The sequence below is a fragment of the Lissotriton vulgaris genome, chromosome 8 (assembly GCF_964263255.1).
Source record: "Lissotriton vulgaris chromosome 8, aLisVul1.2, whole genome shotgun sequence".
Taxonomy (NCBI): domain Eukaryota; kingdom Metazoa; phylum Chordata; class Amphibia; order Caudata; family Salamandridae; genus Lissotriton; species Lissotriton vulgaris.
Window position 1 is genome coordinate 35,294,315 of NC_141696.1, and position 25,431 is coordinate 35,319,745.

The 25,431-nt window shown below is 41.0% G+C and overlaps 1 protein-coding gene across 1 annotated transcript in view; it reads left to right on the forward strand.

Moving 5' to 3' along the window:
* Positions 1-23,295, forward strand: part of LOC147693325 (TRPM8 channel-associated factor homolog) — a 162,126-nt gene extending 138,831 nt beyond the window's left edge. Inside the window, exon 8 of the mRNA XM_086933671.1 lies at positions 21,430-23,295. The gene's annotated coding sequence lies outside the window, so the exon portion shown is untranslated. The remainder of the gene's footprint in view (positions 1-21,429) is intronic.
* Positions 23,296-25,431: the final 2,136 nt, after the last annotated feature.

Here is a 25,431-nt window from a genome sequence, read left to right on the forward strand (position 1 = left end):
TTATGTTTCATATAAAGGCAACAACCATTTTGGCTGAATACATCAGGGGGAGCTGGGACCCAAACACTATACCTCCAATTCAGGTTAATGAGATGGTATCAAATAAGCATTGTTTTGAATTTGAGTTTAAAGAGTTATTAATGAAAGACGTGGGTGGTTGAAAGGTTACATACACAAGATTAAATTGAAGAATCTTGCTGTTCCTGTGTTGGCTAAAGTAAGGCAGTTGCCATTAAGGGTACAGGAGCTGGTGAGATAAGAGCTGGTCAGGTTGTGTTGTTGGATGTTATTAAATCGGCAGAGGCAATTAAGTGGTTGGCTCCAATAGTGGTAGCTTGTAAGGTCACTGCCCAAATCCATCTATGCATTTATCTTCAGGCACTGAATATTTTATTTATTAATTAATTTTATTTAAAGAGTTTTATATAGCGCTGGATAGACCCGGAGGTATCAGAGCGCTTTACATGAGAATCAACAATGTAACAGAAAAAGTTCAACAATTAAAGTAGTGGAGGTGGCAGGGGAGGTGAGAAATAAAGGATAAGGGAAGAGACAATAGGGAGAGACAAAAAGAAGTCTGTCTAAAGACTGACTAAAGACCGACTGGGTAGGTTAGGATCCAGGAGGGAATCCACAGCCCATCTCACCTACAACTAAACCAGGAAGCTCCATCGGGCATCAGACAAAAATGTTCTGTCTCACTACTTTGAGAGAGGGGAGAAGGAGAGACATAAATAGAGGGAGGATGCAGGAGGAGATGACAGGAGGGACGAACGGAAGTGCAACAATGTGATTTAACAGTGTAACAGAAAAAGATCAACAATTACAACATTACATCAGACAATCAGCAATACATTAGGAGAGGAGAGAAAGGAGAGAGAAAGGAAGTGGGGGGTAGGTGAGGTGAGAACGTGAGGATAGGGGAAGAGACAACCGTAGAGACAAGTGGAAGCCTGTCTAAAGACCGACTGGGTAGGTGACAACCAAGAATGGGAATCCACGGTCCATCTCCCCTATAGCTAAACCAGGTAGCTCCATCGGGCATCAGACAAAGTAGTTCGGTATCAAGTGTCGAGGGAAGAGGATCGCATAAAAACAGGATGGGAGGGAGATACAGCAGAAAGACGAAGGAAAGTCTGTCCAGAGACCGGCTGAGTAGGTGACGGTCGAGGGGGAAATACCAAAACCCATCTCCTCTATAGCTATCATGTAGCTCTACCGGGCTTTGGTCAAATAGCTAGGTCTCAATGAGAAACATTAAATAACATGGAGGGCAAAATAAATGGAGGGGAGAGATAAGGGAACAGGGAAGGTGAGAAAGGGAGGATATGAGAAGAGACAACAAGGAAAGACAAAATTAAATCTGTCTAAAGGCTGACTGGGTAGGTGACGACCAAGGAGGGAATCTATGGCCCATCTCCCCTATAGCTAAACCAGGTAACTCCATCGGGCATCAGACAAAAAAGTTCAGTCTCAATACATTGAGAGGGGGGAGAAGTAGAGATATAAATAGAGGGGGGAAGCTGGAAGAGATGACAGGGGAGACAAAATGAAGTCTGGCTCAAGACCGACTGGGTAGGTGACGTCCAAGGAGGGAATCCCCGACCTGTCTCCCCTATAGCTAAACCAGGTAGCTCCATTGGGCATCAGACAAAATAGCTAGCTCTCAAATGACGCAAGAAATTCACAGGTAAACAGGGTGGGGACTGGGGTAGGGACAGGTGTGGGCAAAGATTAGTATCAGAAAAGAGGAGAGGAATAGAGCAGGGAGGGGAAGGGGGTAGTTAGTTCGGTAAAAAGTTCCCATGGATCTGCTGCGAGGCATTCAAAAAGCAGGTCCGTCAGCTTGTAGTTTGGCGGTGATCAGGTCAGACAGCTTGTCAGGTCCGATCTCCATTGGTCAATGGAGGATTTAATGTCCTGACAGAGCTCGGTGCGTGGTTCAGATTTAAAGTCTTTAAGCATGGTCATTGGCTCCGTCTTCGTGAGAGCCATGGCTGCCCCGCCCGCGTCTTCCCTTAGTGTCGGGCGCTTGTCGAGTGTTGAAAAGAAATCCGATACCTTGCTGGTCGTCTTGCCCGTCCCCTTCTTTGGCGGCATAGGGATGAGGCCTCACAACTATTCGCCTCTCTGACTAATGTGTTTCTCAACACTCTGAGTGTAGCCTCAACTGATACCCAGGGGAAGGCGCGAGAGAGGCCCACCCTGCTTTCAGGCCCTTCTTCAGACCAGTCTGGGCCCTCCACAGGTGTTGGTGGTCAGTATCGGGCGCCGCCATAAGCGCCATGCTAGGCTGCGTGCTCTATGTAGGAAAAAGGTATCTCAGGTATTAAGAAGGATGCGTGCAGTAACCGGCCCAGTGCTAAGGGAGGTGAGGTCTTCAGGTGGTATAGGGGCGCCTCTTTACGGATGGTGATACCATGAGTCAGGGAGGCTGATGGAAAAGGGGCCGTCAATCAGGAGCCCCGTGCCGGCGTATCCTTGATTGTGCACCCCGAGAAACCACGTGTGCTGGCCAGATCACATAGGGGAAAGGTTTCATCCCTCGGTCCAGAGCATTCCTGACGATAAACTCATGGTGGGCCCAGAGGGTAGCGCATCGCTAGAGTGGTTGTGATTGACAAGTTTCTGTTACCCAACATGGAAGAGATGATCTCCCCTCGATGCAAGGGTGAGTTTTGTTCTAAGAAAATAGCCCTAAATGCTGGGAAAAGATTGGGGAAAACTCCTACACCAAGAGCACATTTAGTGAGTGCACGTGTACGCTCGCCCTCGCTAATCATGCTAGGCTCTATTTAGGGGACATTTTTCCTCTAAGAAACAGTACTAAATTTGCTCTTCTCTGTGATTCTGTGTATTCATGCAAAATTCTTGCAAAATTCTTAGGTAATTCCACTTGATTATGCTGCACGGCATTACACAATTTTCTCTTGCCCCTAGTCTCTTCTCATTATATTACATATACAATATTAATATTTCTTTTTGAGAGAATTTTATACTTAAAGTCAGAAGCATAATACAAGTATCTTAATTATGTTTGTGTCATCTCACCCTGATTGAACAATTGTTGCTCTTACGTACCAGATCAAACATTGGTGGCGCCATGCTGCAGGTATTATGCTCAGAAACCGAACTATGCTGAGCCTTAGACCATTTGTATGTAGGAGCTTAGGGCCATATGTAGGTAATTGCTAAATACCGAAATCTTATTACCGAATTTTACCGATTCGGTATTAAGAATTCGGTATTCGTGTTGTAGGTAAATAATCAGCAAAAAATACTGAATCGTTAATATTCCTTTTTACTGATTCGGTAATACCGATTAGGTAATAAAGAATACCTACCCATTCATTTCTATGGGCTTGGAGGGCCATAGGAATGAATGTGAAGACATTCATTATTACTGATTCGGTACTACCGAATCGGTAATACCGGGAGGTATTTCAAGGGTGCCAGGGTGTCCAAAGGACACCCTGTTGCACCCCTGAAATGTGCATGTGTGCACATGTGGCGCACATACATGCCCTAAGGGCATGGATGTGTGCCACATGGCACTTTTAAAAAAGCAAACATTTGCTTTTTTAAAGGAATTTGGGCCCAGATGTAGGTAAATCTGATTTACCGACTCTAGAATACCAAATTTTACCGATTCGGTATTCTAGATTCGGTAAAGCAGATGTAGGTAAAAATTCGGTAATTTTTACCGAATCTGTATGATTCGGTTATTACCGAATCGGTATTTACCGATTCGGTAATTGCCATTGATTCCTATGGGCCTGTAGGCCCCATAGGAATCAATGTCAATTACCGAATCGGTAAATACCGATTCGGTAAAATTACCGATTTTGCAAGGGTGACAGGGTGTCACTTTGACACCCTGTTGCAGCCCTGATTTTGACTTGTGTGCCATGAGACACACATACATGCCCTTAGGGCATGTCTGTGTGCCACATGGCACAGGTGTACATGCACAGATGTGCATGTACACAGGTATTCGTTATTTACCATGCAATAGAATTACATGGTAAATAACGAATCGGTAAGGGCCTGTGGCACTGTTTTCTTTGCCACCTACATATTGATTTACCGATTCAGTAAATTTACAGAATCAGTATTTTACCGATTCAGTAACTTTACCGATTTGGTAAATATACAGATTCTGTACATTTTAAGGCCCCTACATCTCCATTTGTAAATACCGGTCGGTAACGGCCGAAATCGGCCGTTACCGACCGGTATTTGCCGACCTACATCTGGCCCTAGGTAATTAACACCAATTTGAAGTTGGTGGTAATTAACGAATTCCTAAGGCCCAAAAGCACTCTCAAAAGTGCTTCCTACATTGCATTCAACGAATCGGTATTACTGATTCCTTAAATGCAAGGCCAATTAGGAATCAGTATTAAGGAATCAGTATTTACCGATTCCTTAATACCGAATCCTTCCCTACATCGCGCATGCCTATATACCGGTCAGTAATGGTGTAATTTACAGAATTTCACTGTTACCGACCGGTATTTGGGCCACCTACATATGGCCCTTAGTTACCATACCAAATCAGTACCTATGAGCCCAAATCCAGACAAGTTCCTAGCGCCTTACTTGCCCTCCTAACTTTCTAGAGGAACAAGTAATGTCCCAGAACACAGCACTCTAGACCCTCTCAGGGATTGTGATACAAGGACATCTTCTTTTACTCTCCCACTGAATCATATCCACAATAAACAGAAAGGAGGCACAAGGAATATCTTACAATTTTAGTTATTGTGCCCCATATTGAAATGGTAGTGCTGCAATTAGTAGAATTATGCAAGTAAAAAATGTGATAAGTCCAATAGCAAACTATACATAATAAAAAGCCTTATCATAAATGTAAATGTAGTATACTTGTAAAGCGCACAGCTGCCCCAGCAACGGGGCGTCCCGGCGCTGTATAACGCTGTGGAACCCTTCCTGGCTCTCCCTGTGAGATGCCCCTCCTGGGCACCCCCCAAGGTGAAGCCAGGCATCCCAGTGTTGTTGGGGCCTTTGTGGAGATTGAGCAAGCTATTGCCCACAGTTGCAGCGTGGGACCCATGATTAGAGTAGGCGCTGAGACAAGAATTATCGAGTCCGCAGACATTGAGCCCAAGACCCTGCCGCGTCGGGACTTGAACCCTGGTCCCGGGCCTGATCTCTGCTTCAGAGTCTGCCGCTCTAACCAGTGAGCCACATTTCTCCTCATAATGAAAGACAGTTCTGCCTAGGCCAACCCTCACTGTAGAAATACTATTAGATATATTAGAAATCTCTAGGCTTAGCCACGAACCCCATACCTGTTGTACATAGGTAGCTGTATTACATCTCAGTCTGTGGAAATCTTCCTTGTCACAGGACCTTTGATCAACGAGAATGTCGCAAAACGACAAGTCCTGTGTTATATGACAACAGTAGTTTGTTCACAACAGCACCTGGCCTTGTCCATTACAGCTAGGCATCAGTGTCCGACCACCAAGAAAACAGAGTACAGTGTTTTTCGACCTTTTGTGAGAAATATTCCGTCTGGGACTCAAGGAAGAACAAATAACAATGTATGTGCATCCCAATTCCATCTAAACGTGCAGCACAAAAGTAAGTGTGTTCTTTTGTACGTGTGCAAAGGAGAATCAGCCTATTCCTTACAGTTAGGCTAACATAAGGGAGAACATGCGGTGGGCCTGGAGGAAATACATGAGAGAGGCAAAGTATTTATGCAGTATCAAAACAGTAACAAAGTCAAAACACAGCACAAAAAAAATCCCACACCAACTTAAAAGAATGTAGCTGAGGAGGGCTCAACAAGGAACGAAACCTTCTCTGCCAGATCCTGCTGAACTAAATTTGGTGCTATGGAGAAGAATGTAGCGAGTGCAGCTGTAATATTTGGCCCCGAGGCAATGTACCTTCATCTGATAGGCTTAGCAGGATGGCCCTTACCCCACTGACGGTTCCCGGGAAAAAAGTTAGCAAAACGTTTCCAAGTCCCAGGTTTTAGGGTTAGGCAAGGAGGAGCACACTTTGACCACAACAAAGGGTTCAGAACCTTGGGAACCGCACTTGGGGGGGGGGGGGGGTCAAGACTTACTCCACCAGAAACCAACAGCGAGATCCAGGGTAGGTCCAGTTGGAGCTGGTCAGCTGGGAATTCCTGAAGCTTATTGTGTCGGTAAATAAACAGGAAACCTTCCTTATGACCCTTGGAGTTACTTCTTGGAACCTGAGTACAAAGGAAGTAGGTGATGTCGTCTCAGAAGTCTTACATATCTTCTGAATCTTCCTCTAGTCCAACAGTGTTCTGAGGAGGATACTGTGGATGCTACATTTATGCCCAGTGCTAGACTTTGGGTTGGGGAAACTCCTGGCTTCTCCTTAACCAATGGGGTAAAAGTTATTCTGTAATACTGTAGGGCCCCTGGACACACAAAGATATTGTTCATATTACAACCCCAGATTTAGATCAAGTAGCTCTAGAATTATGCAATGTCCAGATAAGGGTCGATGGCAGAGATGTTCATACATATTAGCTCTCTCTGTACATGGTTATCCTTCAGCCCTAAGATTCATACCTCTTTCCATAATATTCTCGCTTCCCCCTCTCCAGATTTTCTTTAACCTTCCTCATTTTACTCTTCTGTAGTATGCTGATGGGTCTGTTATATTTTTCATGACAATCAATGTGCTTGACTGAAAGACCTGATATTTTCTTTGATGCTTTTGAAAACAAAACTAATTGGAGACCATGGCTGTATCATATGTGTAGGAGGTTAGCATACTTGCTTAACATGCCCTCACCTGGAAATGAACAGATCACATCCTCTGGCCAGACATGGCCAGAGGCTATAAAATAAATGGGCATAGACCGCACGTGGTCTTACTGTCGCACTGCACTACTGAGTACATGTGTGTGTTGTGGGCTGTAAGAGTGGGGTAGGCCATGGGGCCCTCACTGCCATCAAGGTACCCAGAACAATATGTGCTGTGTCCTTTTCCAGATGTTTCAATACATTGTACTGCATGCTCGATTAATCATATGCAGAATTGATTCAAAATTTTAAAAAACTGTTAGATTAGGATGATGTGGTTCAAAGGGCTCTCAACATCCTCAGAGCAGGCCCGATTCACAAAAGTAAGCTTGCACTTTTGTGTACGTTTACTACTTCCTGGTTCTCACAAAGGAACATTTTGACCAAAAGTCCAACTTTACTACTTTTCGGTATTCACAAAGATAATTTACTACTAGCAAAGTTGGACATTTTTGCAGCAGGGTGGCTTTCCATGAGTGGTGCATGGGATTTTTCGCACATCTACCCATGGATTTTGATGCAAAACCTTGTCTATAAAAGCTTGTAGACATGGATTGGCGCCAAAATGGTGCAGCTGCCTGAGTCTGGCGTAACAGGGAGAGATATTTATTTCTCCTGGTTATTTCCTCTTTGCATTTGTTCTGTATCCTGCAGCATGAGAGGGTGGATTATTATGTGCTGTGGTTGTAAGGACTCACCATATAATAATGTTACAATTCTGTGTCCGGTTCAGTTAGCGTACTTTTAATTTAAACACTGTTCAACCATTTCAAAGCTTGGCACAGAGCAGTCAGGCTTAACTTAAAGGAAAGTGTAAACCATTTAGAAGTACCAAACCATCAATAAAAGGAGCGTATGAGACAATAAGAATCCACTTCTGATTCATAGGAAAAAAGTATAATGTATTTATTTCTCCAAATGGAGACCAAAATGTCATGAATTGGATTTACAAAACGGGAGGTATGATTTTTACAAGGTTTCAAAAATTGGCAATCACTCACTGTGGTTCACTGTAACGTCTTGAAATGAGCCTAGCACTTAAGGTCTCAAACTACAATAAACAGCAAATGAACTGGTTGGGGGCCAGTGACAGATTGGGGACCAGTCACAGGGTCCACACAGATCTGCGAAAAGAGGTACAATAAAGAACAAATAGCTCCTGCCAGCGTTCTAGGCTCCTTGCCAGCCGGGGAGGGCAGCAAATCGGATCCGGGCAGGGATGCTGGAAGGCGTATCCCCTTAGCAGCGTGTGCTGGCGGTAGCCTTAGGTCCTTCCTCCAAACCGTTATCTCTTTTATGCGAGGCTACTGTAGAGTTTCTGTAGATGGGGAGAGAGTTCTCACAAGTGTCACCCTGGGGTCCTTGAACTTCAAGGGTCGCGTCCGGCATTAGGACTATCCCTCATCGAATGCTTCAGATGGGTACAGCAATGGTTTGGTCACCACTGAGCAGCTGGGCGACGGGTGATGCACTCTGGTTGGACTCTTGTGGTTGTTGAAGGCTTGCTTGGAGGGTGGACCAGAGGAGACACTGGTTACTGTTATGGGTTGAGAGGATTCACTGCTGGAGATAGTGACAGTGCACTGTTCTCCCACTTCCCACCTTTGGACTAATTTAGTCAATGCCAGCCTGGATTCTGTGTACTGGCTTCATGCAGGGTACATTAATTACTGAGAGGACATTTGCTCTTTGTCGATTAACCACGGTGACACCACTTGGTTGCAATCACAACTGAGTGAGTACATTTTATCTATCACATTTTGGGTGTCACTGGAACTCTTACGCATCCTGGGTCCTTCATCCAATCATGGCCTCATGACTATACTTTAATCAGTGCCTCTGTTGTCTCAATGTCCTGAAGAGAACTCATCATTTCTAAAGAGTTTAAAATATTGCTCACAACAAAGCACTCTACCACTGGCTTAACATAATTTGCCATTTTCATTGATTCACATATGTGGGCATTTATAAACACACAATGACAAATTTTCTCTGTACATAAAACTGTCACCTGTTCATTTACTTTTATGTGTTTTTTCACATTTGGACACAGCACGCATTTGTTACTTTGCCTGCTTTTTAGGTCTCGCTAGAGTCAGCGCATGCGTTGCTCTTGCGAGACATTTAGTTGCTGCTTCAAAAAGCGCTAACTTGCCGGCCACCAGCTTGCTAAAATGCGCACAAGTGCGAGTGACGTGCACAGCACTTTTCTTGCGAGACATTTATTTGCTGCTTCAAAAAGTGCTACCTTGCCGGCCACCAGCTTGCTAGAACACGCATAAGCGCGCGCGTCGTGCACAGCACTTTTTCCAATCACGTGCACGCGTATGCACATCTCGCGTTTTTTTTCTTATTATTTCATTTCGCGGCCGCGCGGCGCTATTTTTACGACTGCGCAGCCAATGCTTGTTTTTTTTAAAGGCTCCAGGATCATTGAATTCTTCATATCCCAGGGCAGCTATTACAGCTGCAACCATTCCAACCAATCCATGTGTGACTCGCAGGCTGGCACCAGCATGAGCCAATCGGAGAATTAATAAGTTGGGCTAATCAGCCTGCACCCCCTCCCTCACCCCACTCAGGAGGCGCTACTGACTGCTTGTGAAAACCAGAAATGGCTAACCGTGAAAAATTCACATGTGCTCAACCGTCACTTCATCTCACCTTTCATTAACTGGTGGGTGTCATAATGTCTATTGTGCATTTGTGCATATTAACACCTTGCCAGCTAAATGTCTAGTGACAGTCTGGAGGTATATGCTGTATGCATTAGTCAACATTGCAATACAATACTATGTAGACTCTTGTTCCTCTATAATTTTATGCTCCGTTTAAAATGTACTGTTAAAGTAAAAACACTGTGAAATTAGCTTCTCATGTGACAATCAGCAGTAGATAGCGTGTTGAGTACTAAACATTTAACTGGTAGAATTCCAAGTTGCCTCGTTCCATTTCCAAGAAGTGAGCAACCCAATATAGCCTTGAGGGCTCGGGCAAAAGAATTGGTAGGGTAGAGGTACCTTCAAGGGATTTTACTTGCAGTATTTGTTACACTAGATTGTAAATTCAATTTTAGACCCAAATGAATGATGGTCTATAGACGAACTAAACAATCGTGATTATTCATTCAAATTAAAAACAGTCACAGTATGTGATCAAATCAGAAAAGGCAAAAGAAACGGGTGTATGTAGAAAAAAATGAATTTTATACGTATTATTTGTCAAATTAGGGTACTGAAAAGTATATCAACAATGTTACAAGAAGTACATATTAAAGAAATAAAACAACTTCATTGTAGTAATTGTGTGCGCTTTTCTTCTTTGTTGTAGTAAATACAGTAGATTGAAAAGAGAAAGCGTAGGTCGACGTTTCGGTCTCTATAAATTGATTGCCGAGACCATCTTCAGGACAAAAACGAAGATATACAGGATATACCTAAAAATAGCATAGAATATCAATTTCTGTTTATTCTATCTTCTATATAGTCATAGACAGCTGTACATTATTTACATTTATTCAATATCATATCACCCGAAACTCACCATCTTAAAAAAGTGTTTTTTGTAAAACAAACAAGATAACGCCCGATTTCAACATTTCCAAAATTATTACACCATGGAAATCAAATGGCCTGATGTGCAACAATACATCATTATGTGCAATAACTAATTTCAGATGTAATGTCCTTTTAGATCTGTGAATAGATATCAAATCAATTACCATGATCTCTATTCCTGTAAATCAAGAGAAGATGTGATTCAAATAGTCACAATTATATAACGTATTAATACCTTTACAATGTTTCGCAGTCTGTCAATCGTGTGTCCAACTGATGAAGAAAGTTCCCAGTTGGTCCTATAATGGTAGTGCAAAAAAGAGTGAACCATTAATCTAAAGGTATTAACATAACGCTACTCCCAAAATGAATCAACGGCACTTAGTTCAGTGCTTATCTCTAGCCAAAGTTTAAACACTAAATGGGGATATATCGATCCCAAATATCATGACAGCATTACTATCATTGCTTAGTTTCATAGATAGTAATGTATTATTTAATGACCTTAAAGTGAACTTGAAGCAGTGTTGATTAATGTAGGGCTGACTGTCTTCAAACGATATCACAATGGGCAAGATTCTAATGGATAAAAATTTTCAATTAGACCTATTTTATAATATGGTTAAAATATCGGCTTTATTTATTAACCATCCCTTATTGTTGGTGGAATTATCTATATTCACTGAAGGCATTATGAGTAGCATCAATAAATAACCATATACTTGGAAAGTCAGAGAGCTCTTGAGTGATACTATCAGAGTAAATGACATTTAGCCCACCGTACGAATTACAATAATTAATGATTTGCGATCTTGCATCGCAATGCCTCTAGTGTTTGAAGGAGACAGAGCGGGTGAAATTAAATCAATAAATGAAATTCAGAAAGTCGAATCACCTAAAGTTTTTAGGGGAGCATCTCGTCGTATTAATCATTACTATTCACAGTAATATGCACCAAATGGGAAATATATATAGAAGTGTCAAATTATGATTGAAAACCTGGGTGTCCAGGTTTGAAATTTTATCTTAACACTCACTAAGCAACTAGTGTAGACCCCACAAGGTAGTTAAACTAGAGACGCGGATGATTCAGCTTGTTGTAATGAAATGTTCATCGTATTTAATTTTAATAGGAAAATATTCTTGGATTACGATCAAAAGGGTGCATTTAGTGTTTTAAAAGCAAACATAAAAGAAATCACCTGAATTCGTGAGCGCGAAGACGTCACGTTTAGCTTGAGTATTGTCAATGATCTCTGTGCCTGATAAACAATATATTACCTACTGGCGGTCGCCAGTAGGTATATATAGTTAGGATTTTTTCTCTATGGAACTTTTGAAAATTCTATGTCTAATAACTTTGGCGTTTGTGGACGGAATCGGCTGAAATTTTCAGGAAAATGGCACATTTTGTTTCTGAGCAGCCCCTGATAATTTAGGGGGGTTCCGTCAAGGGGGGGCCGAGAAAAAAGGGGGGTCCCAAAACGCATTTTTCCCATTCATTTTTCCATAGGGCGTTTGGCCTCACTTTTAGCTCGAATGGCTGAATGGATTTGCACGAAACTTGGCAAAATTGTAGGGACTGTTAGCCCGATGTGCCTTTGCTGGGTCTCAATATATGTGCTCCAGTGGATTTTGAGAAATTAATGTTTAAAAAAACAGATATATCTGTGACAGCGTCCCGGATAGCGCACCGGTTCGCGTACTTTTCGCGTAACGGAGCTTTGCGAAGCGAAGCTGATTGGCTCTCCGGTGTCTGTCAACATTCTAAACAGTCCGGAGCGGCCGCCATCTTGTCTCTTGGTAGGATCGAGAGACAAGAGGAGGCCAAAACGAAGGGGGAAATGAAGGAAAGAGGGCAAGGTAGACCCCTTCTGACCCCCTAGGATTGATGAGGGGGATATTAAAGTGCCCCGCGGGGCCAAAAAAACCCAAAAAATTGCATTTTTTTGTCGTAGAGGCGCAAATCGGTACGTGAACCGGGCAGCTAACCGGGCAGCTAACCGGCAGCGTAACGGGAGTCTGAGGAGAAGCTGATTGGCTGTCAACATTGTAAACAGTCCGGAGCGGCCGCCATCTTGTCTCTCGCTAGGATCGAGAGACAAGAGGTGGAGAAAAACGAAGGGGGAAATGAAGGAAAGGGGGCAAGGTAGACCCCTCCTGACCCCCTAGGATTGATGAGGGGGATATTAAAGTGCCCCGCAGGGCAAAAGGAAAAAAGAAAAAAAAATTGCGATTTTTCGCGGTAGAGGCGCTTCCCGGTACGCCAACCGGGCAGCTAAACGGTAGCGTAACGGGAGTCCGACATCTTGTGTTTTTGGAGCGTCCAGTTTGCGTACCGGGTAGCGTTCCGGTAAGCGTAACAAGGGGAAAACCAAGAGAAACAGTAAAATTAAATTTAAAGGAATAGATTTCCACCAAACTTGGCAAAATTGTAGGGACTGTTTGTTTGATGTGCCTTTGCAAGGCCTTAAGATATGTGCATGTGTGGATTTTGTCTAATTAAGGTTAAAAAAAATATATATATATCTGTAAGCGTGCTCTGGCGCGCTTACGTTACGGGTTTTGTTTGCGCTGCAGGGACGATACGTCACGTTTATGTGACGTGTCATGAGGCGTCTCACGTGGCTACGTGATACGTCACGTAATAAAGAATATATTTTACAGCTATAGATATTAGCTTTTAAAAAACCAATGAAATTCACTGAAAAAACCATAGGTTATAGACCATATATAGTTAGGAATTTGCATTTACAAAACCTTGAAAATTCATTGAAAAAACCATTGGTTATAGACCATATATAGTTAGGGATTAGCATTTTCAAAACCTTAATTTACTCGCACAAAACCATAGAAATTTGCATATATAGTTAGTTGCAATAACTATATATCGCGCACCCGCAATCCACTGCTGATGATGTCACATATTACATCATTCATGACATGGTCAGTGACATCACTGATGACATCACTGATGACATCTCAAATGACATCACTGATGACATCTCAAATGACATCACTGATGACATCACTGATGACATCACTGATGAAATCACTGATAACATCTCATTTGACATTACTGATCACATCACTGATGATATCATTCATGTGATAATACGATGAACCTCTTCAGACTCTAATATAACCTTAGATACAATCAGTGTAAACAGACACTCACAGACTGTCACTCATCCATGGAGTTACTCACACACCTAGTCAGTCATGCAAAGAATCAATCACACCTCCATTTCCTCAACTATACAGTTATACACACCTTACTTAATCAAACATATACTAACACATATTTACTCTCTTATACAATCACTGATACAAGTTCACAATGATCCATACAGCCACTCACACATTCACTGGCTCTTATGCACAGTTATTTATATATGTCAACTCTTACATGTACTGTGTTTTACATATGTACTTACTTTGACATGTAGCACTGAGAAATCCAATCACTCACCAATACACTCATGCAGACAGTCAACCGCCCATACAGCTGTTTCCACATGCACTTTTGAACCCATACATCTAGTGAATCAACTGCTCACACATCTATGCACAGAGTCACACACCTCCTAGCCACCCCCACACACACACTCACTCTCCCATACAAATACTTGGGCAACCAATCAATAACCCATATAGTTACTCATATAGCTACTGATCAACACATGCAGCAGTTTACAGAACAACAGATATAATGATGCACAAATTAAGACAGTTTAGTCACTAACCCATGCACTCAGTGAGACACATTTAATCATTCTCTCATACAGTCAGTCATGCACCTACTAAATCCTTCATCCAGACACTTATACATCCACTCATTCTTCAATATGTAAGACATATTTTAACTTTACAGAAACATACAGTCACTGGATGTTGTCATCAGTGATGTCATCAGTGATGTCATTTGAGATGTCATCAGTGATGTCATTTGAGATGTCATCAGTGATGTCATCAGTGATGTCACTGACCATGTCATGAATGATGTAATATGTGACATCATCAGCAGTGGATTGCGGGTGCGCGATATATAGTTATTGCAACTAACTATATATGCGAATTTTTATGGTTTTGTGCGAGTAAATTAAGGTTTTGAAAATGCTAATCCCTAACTATATATGGTCTATAACCAATGTTTTTTTCAGTGAATATATATATATATATGTATAAGTCCAATTTGAGTGAAACGTCCACTTTTACTGCGCATTACTTAAAAAGCGCTAAACAACGCGTTATGGACCTACCTTCCTAAGTCAAGTACTTCCAATCGTGACCTCTGCCGACCCCTATGTAGCAAGCAGTCGCGGTCGTTTCCGACCTCCGTTTATATTAATATTTAGAGCGCAAAAGAGGACTGGGACGCTTTGCGGTGGCCATATTGAGTATGAAAAGCGACGACTGTGTGTAATGAGAAATGTGTCGGCCATATTTTATTAATATACGGCAAATACAACAGCGTTGGTGCAGCATCAGCCATAGTTAACTAAAGTATAGTTTAATAGACGAAAAATACATTCGTTGAAGACACAGTCCTTAGAGTGCAAACAACAAGATTGTTGTGTGATGCACATTACTGGCCAAAACATTGAACAAGGTTAACGATTTATCTAGTTCTAGTCTCTGTATTAAAAGGTTTTTTTGGGAAAAAGTGTTGTTTTAGACTTATTAACGCAAAGACTTGGCAATTAAATTAAGACAAGGGTCTTATAAACCCAGAGCACATTTGATTACTTAGGGAGCAGCACCATTGAATGAAAAATGGAAAGAAGTCAAAAAATGTCCACTCTATATGGATCACTCCAAGTTTAGTCACAATTGGATGTGTTTTTCAGCTTTGCATAACATTAAGTATGAATGGTTACCTATATACAATGATATAACAACAATGTATAAAAACTGTCTAAACATCACAATTATAGATCTTTTAGCTCAGAAACGAAATTAACAAACATGTCTGACAGACTTATGTCCGATAGCCATTAGAATTACTTATACATCGAGTCTTGTAGGGAATTGAATTCTCATAGACACAGTACATTGTACATTTGATCCATTTATCTAGCAATCATGGTTGAGTCTATATTACTTAATCAAATTCACATAAGCATTTAGAAACTTATATCAGATAACAATTATATTAAATGAATTGAAATGTATTAAAAAAGAGATACGGTTAATGGGTCTTGGAGTCATTGAAGCAAATACAATCTCACATATACAGTATATTTTGTATATAAAAGCATAGATGTAACAATCAAGCGTAATAAGGTTTAGTCTAGCTAATTAGCCTATCTTTTATGCTTATATGCACATCCTGAAGTAATGGTTGAGCAACCATATAGAGCCATTGGATGGTTACAGGCATGCTAAAGCGTGCCATTCCTTTGCGCTGTTCAGGCCCCTTTCAATGGTGTCTGCAATACAGATTAGTTTTCCTTCCCTCATTGTTAGAATTCTGTCCACACTATTTTGTCTTTTAGTTGGTTTAATGACATCGATCACCCACCAAATCATCTGGTTACAAGTATGGCCTAAACGATGAAAGTGTTCAACAAGTGGAGCGTTTTCTTTTTTACATCTAATGCGTGATTGGTGTTGCAAAATGCGTTTTTTCACAGCCTGAATAGTTTTGCCAATATAATGCAGATTGCATGGGCATTTTATGCAGTAAACCTTATTGGTGGTATTACAGTTGGAAAATGACTTAAGAGTAAAGTTAGCATCATTAATTCTGCAAGTCTTAACTGTTTCAGTCGTGTTACATGCAAGACATGTCTTGCATTTGAAATGGCCTATTATAGGAACCAATTGCCTCATGTTATCAACTGTATTTTTTTCAGTCTTTTTGGTCCCTCATTTGAATGCAAACATGGGTTTTTGTGTGAACTCTGGTATCCCCTTGGAAGGTTCCATTGCTTAAGTACAATTTTTTTAATTTCATTGGTATGAGTACCAAAAGTGGAAACATATATCAAATTATCTTTCTTGGAGCGATCTTTTACCATTAGAAGGGCATCATGGTTATTGTACCACGCCCGCTTCATGGACCTTTTAAGCAACTTAGCAGGATAGCCTCTCGCCTTCAACTTATCCTTTAATTTTTTTACCTTCACAGAAATAGTCATCTTTAAAGGTACAATTTCTGCGTAAACGCAGAAATTGACCAAAAGGAAGCCCGTCTTTAAGGGCTTGAGGATGGTGACTGTGGTAATTTAATAAAGTATTTATGGAGGTTGGCTTGGTGTACAATGTTGTGTATAGATGGTTTGATGCATCATTTTTTATGGTAATATGTAGAAAGTTAATTTCATTGGTGTTATGCTCCAGAGTGAATTTAAGATGTCGACTCCTGGCATTTAACCAGACATGGAAATCTTGTAACTTGGTGTCTGTTCCATGCCAGACGATGAAGACATCGTCTATATATTGCAACCATTTTCGGAAAATGGGTTGGATATATTGAAAATGTGTTGGTTTTCGAAACAAGACACATAAATATTTACAATATCTGGGGCATAAATGGCACCCATAGCAACTCCTTTGAGTTGTTGATAAAATGTCTTCTCAAAAAGAAAGAAATTTTCGCAGAGGGAAATACGCACACATTCAACAATAAACTCAGTGGGGACCTCATGAGGTCCTGGTCTACTTTCCAGTAGTTCAGTGAGAATTGATAACACTTCCTCTTGAGGAATGTTTATGTAAAGACTTTCTATATCCATAGAAACAAGAAATTCATTTACTGGGTCAAATTCATACTTCTCAATCACATTTATAACTGCCATAGTGTCTTTTATATAAGAGGGTTGATGTATGGCAAAAGGTCGAATAAAGTAATCTGAGTATTGTGCTAAGGGTTTTAGAATCGAATTACAGCCAGAGACTATCGGCCGTCCGTGGGGATTTGCTAGATCTTTATGCACCTTCGGGAGCATGTAGATGGCGGCAGCCATTGGGGTTTTGTTAATCAGAAAGGCTGCCTCTTTTTCATTTAACCATCCTCCCTCTAGACCTGACTTGCTGAGAGCTACAATTTCTTTAGTTAGTCTACTGGTGGGATTAATCAACAGTTCTTTATAGTGTGTGGGTACTGATAGTTGTTTTAGCATCTCTGTTGTAATTATCACGTTCCCATAAGACAATACCACCCCCTTTGTCAGCAGGCTTTATCAAAGTATTCTCCAAAGATTGAAGATTTTGTAAAGTCGCTTGTTGATTACGAGGAAAGTTGGATTTATATTGAATTTTCTTTTTAAAGGGATTCTCGATCTCAATCATGGTTGCATGTTCGAAAGAGATTACCTCTTTTCTGACCATTGAATTCGTGGGGTAGAAAGTCGAAGGATTTCGCAATCCCGTAATTCCATCATTGATTTTAGTGGTGTTCTCAGAGAAACATTTTTTTAGTCTCACTGTTCGGAAACATTTATATAATTCAAGTTCTGTCTGGAACAAATCATTTCTATACGTGGGAACAAAACTGAGTCCGGCTGACAACACTTGAATTTCATGTTCTGAGAGAATATGGGTCGATAAATTAAAGATTGGAATGGTTTGATCTGGTATTACCACTTGTAGTACTGATTGCGCGTTTTGCGGAATCCTGGGGTGTATTGGTTCCGATACCATCCTCTCCTGGAGGATTGTGGTCTGCGAGGTTGACTGTTGCCCCTGCGGTCCTGGCCTAAAAAAACTTGACGAGAGGTTGAGGGTTGTTGTTCGTATTGTCGATAGCTTGTCTCTTCAGATTTTTCACTTCCTGATTCAGAATTAGTATCAGAGAAATTGGTTCTCTTTCGTGATTGTGAATTTGAACCTTGTGGAGCGTAAAAATCTTTGTTAAGATAGGGATAAGTTCTTTCCTTATTATAACGTCTGATGTCACTCTGCAACTTTTCTGTTTTTTTATGTGAATTGAATTCTTCGAATTCTTTAATTGTTTGTTGCACCTTATCCAAAAGAAATATACTGTTTGTAATATTTGAATCTCCTATGATTTTCTTCTCTAATGATTCTATTTCTTTAGTCAGAATTTTAATTTGTTTGAGAGACGTCTCTATACTGACCACCATCCAGGTGCGCGAGCACCTGTTGGCTGAGAAGCTAAAGCCAATCTTGAAGTCTTTGTCGTCTGTGAATATTATAGGAATGTTTCGTATTTGCAAGCCAGTCGGAATGATGTTAGCATTTAAACAGTCTGTTAGAAACTTGGCATGAAGTTCTGTGCGCACTAATTTATTTTTTAACCTTTCAAGTTGATTTAGATCTGTTTCACAAAAGGTTGTGTTACTGGGGCTTTATTGCCTAGGAGTGAAGGGCCTCCAGCGATTTTAAGTATGTACTCATCAGAGTACGACAATGTCTCTGCCTCAGACATATATAGAATATATAGTTCGAACAACCACTTTTTACAGTGGCCCACAACAGACTACTGTCTACTGACTGACTTTTGCCTTTTCTGATTTGATCACATACTGTGACTGTTTTTAATTTGAATGAATAATCACAATTTGGGTCTAAAATTGAATTTACAAACTAGTGTAACAAATACTCCAAGTAAAATCCCTTGAAGGTACCTCTATCGTTCCATTTCCGGCATATTCAGCCAAACTAGTCTGGGATAGCAAGCCAGAACAAAGGCCCCGCCCTCCAGTCAATCCGAAACATTTGACGCAACTCAGTGTGTGGACTGTCACATGCAGAGTAAGCACACTCCTGTAATGAACATGGCAATGGGCTCCCCCTTTCTGCTGCCTATTCCGTGGGTTATGTGGTGAAAGGTGAGATGATGCTCTGGGCACAAGACATGCGTTGTGCGAGGCAGTGAGGTCAGTTTGTATTATACTCCTCATTCACTCCATCTGCCACTTAGTAGAATCTTAGCTCAGGCGCATCCTCGTCTTTAGATGTTCACATGTAGCTTTACTAAATACTAGCACTCTGCCTTTCTTATTGTGGAAAATTATGCTTATTTGCAGTTTTGCATCAACCTTTTATTCTTGGGGAGCTCTGACAAAATATTTTGTTCTTTGTAAGTTCATATACCGGAAATGATCAACCTCGCAAGCGAGAAAGGCTGAGTTGGCCAAACTAGGAATGAGACACTCTGGCTGTGGTGAAAAGTTATACCCTGCTAGCATGAGAAGAAATAACCACATATACAACTGAGCGCTGAAATCTACATGGTAAATGGAACAAGCATTGGCATAGCCAATAGGTCTCTCTTTTGGGACCTTATAAGTGTTTAGCCATGCAACAGTTGATGTTGTTGCACCAAGGATATTGTGCTGCATAAGTAAACACTTATAAGGTCCAAAGGTGAGACATATTTGCTATGCCAATGCTTGTTGTATCTTGTATGTGACATTTGTTCATTTTTATGTGATCTACAAATTACAACATTACACATGCAGTTACTATACTTTTCAGGTTTAATTAAAAGACCATGAGGCTAGAGTGCATTAGTGGTTTTACTATGTTAATTGTATGCTGAGAATAGATTTATTTGCCTAACTACAAAGATTGTATAAATGAGTTCCAGGTGAACCATTGTTTTGAGTATATACTGAATGCCCACAATGGATAATCCTGTCATATATCGTATACTATTACACACCAAGTGACATCAGGGGCACCTCTTGAGTTTAGGACTCCGTCTCCCAGGATGCACTGCAGCGTCCAGTGATAGTCACATCTGTATTGGTCAGCTGGACTCTCAGTGGTGCAGGCTTTTCAGCTTTGATGTCACTGATGCTTAACCTGGGGCAGCCAACTAGCTCTTGAAGTCACTTCTCACATCTTTGGCACAAGGAATGGCATTTCCAGTCTTTGGGTCATCATCCCCGAGTCTGTCTTTGATGCAGTCTGTCTTTGCGTGGTTCTGGGGATCAGCTTGCCAGTCTTTCTGCTCTCTTCCCCAGTCCTGAAGTACTCTCTCCTGACGATCCAGCAGTGCCCCCTTTATGCCAACTTGAACCTTGTGGGTGAAGACAATGCCCTCACCAATGGGGAAAGGGTTCCCATGTGTAACCCTACATGCCCTAACATCATTTCCTGTGGGCAAGTGTACTTAGGTACCCCAAAGTGCCCTATATGTGCCCTAATTAAAGTGGCAACATTACTCCCATCTAGGTCATTTCACTGGGCGCATCCCCAAAGGGGGGAGGGGGAGAGACTCATGAAAATGGGCCCTCCTCCAGAAAAACAGATTTCTCAACCTGTTTTTCCTGGCCTGGAGGAATGCCAGTCAAGAGCAACAAGAGGGAGCCGTGGCAGAAGTGAGGATCCTGCAGGGCACAGGCTTCTTCTGCTCAGGGTGAGGAAACACCCCCTCCTACACAAATCCTTTGTTGTAGTGTTCTGGGGGCATCTGCTCTTTTGCTTTAGCTGGCTCTTCGCACTGTGTTGTGTCTTCTTTTTTTTCTTCTTTTGTCTATCCCTGGCGCCGGGAAACCCACTGCGGGTAGCTGTTGCGCATTATAAGTTCAAATAAATAAAATTAAAAAATCCACACCTACACTATAGAAGGACAGATAGTCATCTCAGGAGACAACTACCACTCTTGTCTGTAATACTAGGAATCACTTTCTAAAAGATTCAAACTTTTCTTTAAATATAGCTCTGTTGCCTATCAGGAAAACGGACTGCATTTAATAAAAACATTTAAAAAGTGTTCCCATACATGGTAGTCTGCTGACCCGAGCAGGCCATGACCTCGCTCATGAATACTGATGAGGCAGGTTCTAGATGAAAATAAAGAGGCTGGGTATCTTCATCTGGAGCAGCTGTAGGGCCACATCAGCAAATACTCTCCTATGTAGAAGTTCACTTCTCATCTGTATGTTACATGTAAATCCTTTGTTACTTTTTACACCTTTATACGTGTCAAATTGACGATTGCTCTTGCACCTCCCAACTCCATATGGTGTTCTTTTGCTTTTTAGAATTATGCTCTATAATTACTCCCAACACACAACACTGAGTGCTGATTTAGGGGCATCACATTCATGCCTTGTACTTTTCTTGTCTTCCAGCTGCAGGAAGGCTTTGGTTGGGCTCCCTTCATCCAGCTCTTCTCTGACTACCAGAAAATGACTGACATCAAAAATGAAAACCCCTACAAGATGAACCTCTGGGCAGAATTGTTCTCCAAACAAGTGAAGAAAAATGTGGTGCCGTTCTTCAAGATGTGGGGCTGGCCGATGAATGACAGTACCACCCAAAAAGTGTCTTCGCTGCCGGAGTGGGTGGAGAACCCAATGAAGAAATTTGTGTGAAGGAAGCGAATATGGAGACGCATGGTCCGACCCCGGAGTGCTCAGCATATTCTAACTAATCGCTTTAAGATATGAACATGGTTTTTAATGCAACTTTTCCGAAGTTTGGATCATGATCCCATTGATTGCATATATTCTGATTATGTGGATATGTAAGGTTGCTATATCTGTATTGTGAAGTAAGTTCTATATCAGTGGTGCAAGAGACAGGAATGTCTAAGTAAATAGTGTATGTGTACTATGTTTGCAACCAGGTCTTCAAAGTGTGGTGGCTGAGGCACCAATGTTGGTCAATACACAAGCTTTATATGCACAGTGCTAGATCAGTGTAAGTGCACACTCACTCACAGCTTTTGCGCTTAGAGCCAGCATGATGAGCAAGCTTCTCAATTAATGCATTATACCTGGGAGTCTCAATGAACACGAGAAGCATTTGTGCTCACTGGTTTCCTTCAGGACCCAAGAGACATCTCAATGGATCGAGAACCAAGCCTCCAGGTTTCCCATTAACATTAACCTCCACTGAAAGCATGTATTACTAGTGCAAGACTCACTGTGAGACACAGAGCAACCTGGCAGCAGAATATTTGTTTATGCCCAGTATTTAATGCCACAACTCCCCTCCCCCCCCTCTTACTCAGGGAAAAAAGAATGACAGTTGAGTATCAAATCTTCTGCGATAATCTCATGGGCATTCCCTTTGGGAAAGAGGCTACAGGAGACATTTCTAGTATCTTCAAGTACATCACCAAATAGGTGGTCATGGTTCCCCCTAGTGCTACTCCCATGTTTAAGTGGACTAGGAAGCGAATAGTGTATAGTGGGAACATATATACATAGAGGTGCTGTTCTTCCTAATATTGCTCGTGCTGTGAAATGTACTAGGCAGCATGTAACCTATAGTGGGTGCAGACATGTATACATGTGTATTTACTTCCTGTGTTACTTATCTCACAAAGTGTACTAAGCAGCAGGTAGTATATAATATGTGTAGCCATACCTACAGATGTTATCCCCTTGAAGTGGTCTAGACTGCATGTAGTTTATGTTCTTCCTTGTAGGATTGCTCACATGTTGATGTGGTGTAGGCAGTTGGTTGTGTAGTACAACAGTACATACATTATTAAAGGGGTGCCATGTGATTTCTATATTTTTCTGATGTTTTGCCTATAGTTGAATCTATTCTTTCTGTGTGATGAACTGAATATATTTAAAGTTTTATAACTATGTGTATCCCAGGGTTTTCCTTTTTAACTGCTCGTATATTGTTAATGGGGTGTGTAATATTGCTAAATTCATGTTGCTAGGTCTAGAGGGAGATCCCTTATGGATGAGGCGTAAGACACTCACCTGGATGGAGGTATCTTCTTTAGTTCTTTTGGTCCCATAGGTGCAGGTTCTATACTCTGTCAGAGCTTCATCCTCCCTACAGCAGCCCCCTTTCCCGGCTTCCACCCAGCAGACATTCAGCATCACTCAATCTCATCATCATTCACTATCACTATTTCAGACACCAGCTTGCTTGCACAGGGAACAGGGCTACACAAGATGTTAGAGATGTTTTATGCATGCTATATGGATCTTAACATACAAAATAAAGAATTCATTGATTGATTTTTAAGGGTCATGGCTTGTACCTTTCTTGAGCTACATCCTATTTCAGCCAGTGATACAAGTGTCCTCCTCTGTGGTTATTCCAAACCTTTTGATGTATTTTTCCCATTGTAACACCTAGCTGGATATAACAAATGAAGCATCTGATTAACAAATACATTGAGCCCTGAGAGTAACGTAAGTCTTTCTCCAGGTAACCTTGAGACTACTCTGCACAGAGTCCTGGCAGCCTATCATCAGTGCAGTCTCTAATTATCCACACTGGAGCTGGTGTATAAGAAGTAAGTCATTGGTCTGAGCCCCTTTCCCTCTTGGCCAGCCTGGAGTTTTGGCAGCATATTTACAAGAGAAAAGCGGAGTGCAACTTAAAGCCAAAATTGATAACATCGTGCTCCACAGTGATTAAAAAACAGGGATGCTCCGTATTTACAAGAATACTGTGCACCCCAGTGTTTCTCCTAGTGCAGGTGCACTCACCAGAGTGCAAGCATGCCTGCGTTGCAGGGACTGATTTTTCATGTACATGCACATAAACAATCAGTAATGGCGATTTATACATTCTAAGTGTGCTGCTTTATGCAACACACATAAAAGGTGAAACTCGTCATTTTTTAAATGATTGTTTATGTGCAGGAAGGGACACCTTCCTGTACGTGAACAATCACTAGTGGCGTTTTGCTGTTTTTATGTGTGCTGAAGGATGCTAAGCACACAGAAACAGCAAATAGAGGAGAAAATAATAGTTAAGACCAGGTTTTCGCTGTTTTTTTTTGTGGGTGCTACTTCCTATTTGTGCCCCCCTTGTAAATAGGAGACAGCATCAAAATCAATGGGTGTTGCGACGGAGCGCCCACCGCAGCTCCTTTCAGTGTTAAGCTACGTAAATAAGGCGAAAGGCCTAGCGTCACCAGAACATCACAAAGACTTACTTGCTGTGATGCCTTGCTTCAAAGACTAGTAAACGAGGCCTCTTGTCTATATTAGATAGTTTTATATGTTTGGATGCTCCCAGTCCCACTGAAAGTCGAGGCACTCATGGGTGGGTGCGGTTTGCGGTAGTGGGTGCCTGCAAAAACACAGCGCTCGGCTTCCAAGAATCCCCCTCAGAAGAACCGCACTCGTAGACCCAAGTTTGATGCTCACACCATCATTATTTTATTTTCAGAGCCAACAGACGCGTTTCAGCATCAAGCCTCAGTCAGTGTTAGTCACGCTTCGCAGGTTAGCCTGGGTATTAATGCAATCGCACATTGGCTAAACATAGTAGATGGACTAAAGACATTGCAACTAAGTATCGCGCCATCTTTGAACATGTTTACATACTATTCTTTTCAGAAAATGTTGAAGTCGTTAATTTGTGCAAAGGCATAACCTGCTCAGCGTAATGTGTTGTGAAGTTAAGAAACCTCTTTTAACTTGTTTGGAGATAGTAAAGAAGTGTGCTACCACATGAAGTCAGCTGGTGAACAGACAAAATATCGACTCCAAAATATCGACTGGACATAATATCGAGTTTTAAATATAGACTGGACAAAATATCGACTGGACATAATATCGACTACAAAAATATCGTTTTTCAGGTAAGTGAAGTAATATCGACTGTTTAAAATATAGATAGCAAAAATATCGAATTTTTAATAATATATAATATTTTATAGTGTATTTTTATGTAATAATATGTGTGAAAAGCGTGTATTAATGTAATAAAATATTTTATTAAATGGAATTTGTTTTTTTAATAATTGCGTTATGTAATTCTGTAGCGGGTTGTGGGTTTATAGGGGAATAGGGTGGGAAGTAATTTAATAATAATTAATTAATTAATATATGTTTGTAAATATTTATAATTAATAATTAATTGATAATTAATAATAATTAGTTAATTAATTAATATAATTGTGTACATATTTTGAATTAGTAATTAATTGGTAATTGATTAATTGTAATTAGTTAATTACATTAATTAGAGTACATTTTAATATATATAATTTTGTGTTATTGTTAAGTAATTAATTGGGAAAAATAATATTAATTAATAAAATAATTACAGCTAATGTGCTAATATATTTACTTTATGGTTATTGTTAATTAATAATTAATTGGTAATTAAATAATATTGATAAATTTTGGGTAAAGGAGTATTTT